Genomic DNA, 5,657 nt, shown 5'->3' on the forward strand with positions numbered 1-5,657 from the left:
CATAATCTAATGTCCAAGGCTATCATGGATGAGCTGGGTCTTGACATCACCAAGCCTTATCATGACCTGTTTTCTTTTGTCTCTAGAAAAGTGAAATGTTTGGGATTAATCAAGGACCTAGCCATCACTTTGTCTCAGTTGCCCATGAAGAACATGATGATGGATATTGTGGTAGCAGATGTACCCCCCAAGTTTGGCTTGTTACTTTCCAAAGGTTGGATCAAGAGATTAGGTGGATCATTACAAAATGATCTGTCCTATGCTATTGTCCCAATCTTTGGAGGTGAGAGCAAGAGATTATACAGAGAGGCGCAGTTGGCTTATATCATCAGCGATGAGAAGAAGCCTACTAATCATCCCATGTATGCTGTTGACACTGATTTTGGAGCATGTATTCTTCATATTGAAGAAAGATATTTGGCCTCCACACAGCTTAAAAAACCAGTTTGCCAAATCACTGAGGAAGAAGGCGCACAGATTTGGGACATGTTCTTTGATGGGGCTTGCTCTAAGGAAGTTGCAGGGGCAAGTGTAGTCCTTGTGTCCCCCACACAGGAATACATTCATTTATCTTTCAAATTAACCTTTCAGGTCACAAACAACATAGCAGAGTACGAAGCTTTGATTCTGGGCTTAAGCATTGCTAAACAAATGTGCATCAAAGGCTTGAAAGTGTTTGGAGATGCAGACCTCATTATTTAGCAGGTAAATAAAAATTTCCAAGCTAAGCATCCAAGGCTGAAGGCATACAGATATGAGGTATGGAGGCTTAAGAATTCTTTTAATAATTTCAGCATTTCTTATATTCCGAGAATGAAGAACCAGCTTTTCGACTCCCTTGTTGTGTCTGCTAGCACGTTTATTCCTCCTTTGCCTCCTAAATTGACATATGAAGTTCAGGTAAAATATAGACCGTCTCTACCTGACAATGTCAAATATTGGAGAGTTTTTGAAGACGATGATGAAATTAACAGGTTTTTGCAAGTCGTTGAGGAATTTTCTGAAACGCACATCATTCAGGAAAATGAAACCATGGAAGAATGCGACCAGTCCAAGCTAAAAAACGAGATCGGCCGAGGAAGCATCATCTAGCTGCTTAGTAACCATATACCAAAGGGATTGGTGCCTCTAGAGAAACTGTTCGATGATAACGATGTGCCTTATAAGCCTACCAAAACAGAAAATGAGTCTGTTGTTCGTAAACACAATATAGGGAGCCCAACCCATCCGAAATACATCAATCTGTCCACTCATTTGTCTTCTACCCAGAATTCTGAGTATTGCACCCTCATGAAGCAATTCGCTGATATTTTTGCCTGGGAATACAATGATCTTAAAACTTATGATACAAACATCATACAGCATAAGATTCCACTGGAAAAGAATACACCCCTTTTAAGCAGAAGTTAAGACCTAACAACCCTCTCTTATTACCTTTGATTGAGAAAGAGATCAAGAAGTTGTTGGATGCCAAAATCATAGTTCCCCTGAGATATTCAAAGTGGATAGCTAACCTTGTGGTAGTAAGAAAGAAAAATGGAGAAATCGGTCTTTGTGTTGACTTCAGAAATCTGAACAAGTGCTCTAAAAAGGATAACTACCCCCTGCCTAAGATGGAACACTTGCTGCAAAGAGTTTCAGGGGCCAGAGTCATGTATTTCTTAGATGGATTTTCAGGTTACAATCAAGTTGTTGTACATCCAAAAGATCAGGAAAAGACTGCCTTCACTACTCCTTGGGGCACTTTCATGTACTACAAGATGCCTTTTGAACTGATGAATGTTGGGGCTACTTTTTAGAGGGGCATGGACATAGCCTTCGTGGGAGAGAAGGACAAGTTTGTCCTTATATATCTTGATGACATAACAGTCTTCTCTATCAATCACAAAGACCATTTACAACATTTGAAGAAGGTCTTCCTAAAGTGCAAACAGTTTGGAATTTCAGTGAACCCAAAGAAGTCACAGTTTGCTCTAGAAGAAGGAAAACTTTTGGGACATATTGTCTCTACTAAAGGTGTGAAGATTGATCCAGGAAGGGTTCAAGCCATTTAGACATTGTCCATCCCAAGGTCAAAAAGGGACATTCAATCCTTCCTGGGTAAGATTAACTTTGTAAGGAGGTTCATTCCAAACTTTGCAGAGCTTGTAAAGAACATCACTTCCATGTTGAAGAAAGGATTAGAAATAAAATGGACAGATGCTTCAAGAAGCTCTTTTGAAGCCATCAAGCAAGCTATCATGGAAGCTCCCACTCTAATCCACCTAGATTACACTAAGGAGTTTTGTATCTTCTCTTTTGCCTCTTATGAAACACCTGCAGTAGTTCTATTGCAGAAAAATGATGAAGGGATAGAGCACCCCGTGGCCTTTTTCAGCAAAACTTTAAGGGATGCTGAACTAAGGTATGACCTTATTGAAAAACAAGCTTATGCTCTCATAAAATCTTTAAAGGCATTCAGAATTTATATTTTTCATTCCAAAGTAGTTGCATATGTACCTTCAGCCTCAGTAAAAGATGTCTTAACTCAGCCAGATATTGATGGAAAGAGAGCTAAATGGATTGCAAAATTCATAGAGTTTAACATAGAGGTGAAGCCCACTAAGCTTGTCAAAGGCCAGGGCTTGGCTAAACTTATGGCTGAAGAAAATTGCAGCTTGTTAGACATAAATTGCATGGGTCTAAATTCATATGATGAGCAGACAGAGGGAGCAGCAGAAGAACAAAATCAAAATCAGTCTCTGGCTGAAAATCTAGCCACCTGTGAATGGTATTCCAGCATAGTTCATTTCTTGTAGAAGCTAGAAGTCCCTCCAGGGCTTAGCTCAAGTCAAGCCCGAGCCATTAAACTCAGATCAACCAAATTCTGCATTAATAAAAATTTGCTTTATTGGAAAGACCCATCAAGAATCCTCTTGAGATGTCTAGATAAAGAACACTCTGTGGAAGTGATAGACCAGTTCCATTCTAGCATCTATGGAGGGCATCATTATTGGAAAACCATAGCTCACAAAATCTTGAGGGTTGGATATTATTGGCCTACTCTGTTCTCTGATGTGTTTTCTTTTGTAAAAGCTTGTGACAAGTGTCAAAGGTTTGCAGGAAGACAGCAGCTAAAATCTCTACCCTTGAGACCAGTACATGTCAGTGGTCCCTTCTAGTAGTGGGGCTTGGACTTTATAGGTGAGATCAACCCACATTCCAGTGGCCAACACAAATGGATCTTAATAGCCATTGATTATTTCACCAAGTGGATTGAGGCTATACCCACTAAGAATGCCAATCATCAAGTTGTCATAAAGTTCTTGAATGAGAATATTTTCACTAGATTTGGTTGCCCAACCAAACTAGTCACTGATAATGTAGCAGCTTTCAAGGCAAAAGAATTGGTGGACATGACTGAATCCATGGGAATTCAAGTGGTGCATTCTACCTCACATTATCCTCAAGGCAATGGCATGGCAGAATCATCTAACAAAAGTCTAGTAAGGGTAATCAAAAAACTGTTAGAGGACAAAAAAAAGAGCTGGGATTCCAAGTTGAAGTTTGCACTATGGGCTGACAAAGTTACCATCAAAAAGTCCATAGGGAATTCTCCATTTAAACTAGTTTATGGCGCTGATGTTGTTTTCCCTATCCAGCTGATTCTCCCTGTGTTTGAATTCTTGCAATAAGAACAAGAGGAAGAGAATTACATAGTAAGAAGAATGAATAACTTGGTTGAACTACGTCAGATCAGAGAGTAGCTGGTTGAGAAGTCAAAGGCTCATCAGAAGGCAATCAAAGAAACCTTTGACAGGAAGGCAAAAGTGGACAATTTCCAAGTTGGTGATTGGGTACTTAAATGGGATGCATTTAAGGAAAAGAGTGGTAATCATGGCAAGTTTGACTCCTTATGGATAGGTCCTTTTTTCATCGCTCAAGTTCAGCAGAACAATACATTCATTCTGCACAATATGGAAGGAGGAGATACTTTTGGTAGCCCAGTAAATGGTCAGTTCTTGAAACTTTATTTCATTTAAGGCTTTAAAGCCTTAGTATTGTAAATATGTTTTTCTTTAAGTTTTTATTTCATGATAAATAGACTCCATGCCCAATGAAACACTAGGAGGAAGATTTGATTTTGTTTTTTCAGGAAAGGCATTGATCTGTGATCCTTGAAACCTCACAGGGAGGATTTCATCCCCAGAAGGAGCTAATGTTAGCCTCACTAGCAAAAGGCCCAAAAATGGATCCATATATGCTCTTAAAGTCTCCAAGATTTGCTCAAAGATCATCCAATGATCAAAATTAGCGCAAGAGGAGCGCCCTTTGAAGGGCAGAAATACACTATCGGGGGGCAAAAACGCTTGAAAACCATGAAAAACCCACAATCACAAGCTTAAACAGAGGAATGAATAGTAGCCGTTAGATCTGGCTGATCAACGACCCAGATCTAAGCCACTAATTGCAATCGGCCAAGCAGAAAGGACAAATTAAAGTTGGACGCATGACACTGCCAATCAGTGATCGTCGATGATCGGATCGGCAGGTTGCATCGGTGAGGTATCGACGATTTAAATAAAGGCTCGAGCATTGAGCGATTAGCGATTGCGATTTATCGCATCGCTATATCACATCGGCGATCACCATGGGGCGGGGCCTATGCATATGTGTATGAGCGACCTGATAAAACCCGAATTTGATGGGTTTCAGAATAGAAATGTATATATTTGCTTGAAAACCATGAAAAATCCACAATTGCGGGCTTAAACAAAGGAATGAACAGTAGCTGTTAGATCTGGCCGATCAACGGCCCAGATCTAAATGGCTAATCGCAATTGGCTGAGCAGAAAGTACAACTTAAAGTTGGGCACATAACACTGCCAATTAGCGATCGCCGATGATCAGATCAGCGGGTCGCATCGACGAGGTATCGACGATTTAAATAAATGCTCAGGCATTGAGCGATTATCGATTGTGATTTATCGCATCGCTATATTGCATGGGCGATCACCATGGGATGGGGCCTATGCATATGTGCTTGCGCGACCCGATAAAACCCGAATCCGATGGGTTTCAGAATAGAAATGAATATATTTTCAGGTCCGCGCCAAAGCTATTTTCAATGCATTTTCAATGTATTTCGTTATATAACGGAAATACAAAGGGAGCCTTGGGCAGCGCCGATGTGATAAAGCTCGGACCCGAAAGGGTTCGGGAATGAAATATATAAGGTTTGAAGTTCGGGGGGATCCATTTGTCATACAGTTCCACTGTTTTTACGTATTCCAAAATACAAAGAAAACACACAAGGAATGGGCTGAATGCGACTTGTGATAGCAACAAGGCCGGACTTGATGGGTTTCGGAAGCAAAATATATATGATTTCAGGTCCGTTAAAGCCCATATTTTAATGTTTTTTTTGTATTTTTGTTGTTTCAACAAAATACAAAGGAAGCCTTGGGGCCTTGCGATAGCGATGAATCTTAGACCCAATGGGTTTCCGGAATAAAAATATATATATTTTCAAGTCCGCCACGACTGTTTTTTCATGATTTTTAGTGTTTTTCACCTTATTGCAAAATACAAAGGGAAGCTGGGAATAGGCCATCAGCGACTTGCGATAGCGACCGAGAGGGCGGACCCGATGGGAGAATGGGCCATATATGAAAACT

This window comes from Pinus tabuliformis, chromosome X (genome assembly GCF_031772625.1).
Source record: "Pinus tabuliformis cultivar Carrire ecotype Pingquan chromosome X, CPIR1, whole genome shotgun sequence".
Classification (NCBI taxonomy): Eukaryota; Viridiplantae; Streptophyta; class Pinopsida; order Pinales; family Pinaceae; genus Pinus; species Pinus tabuliformis.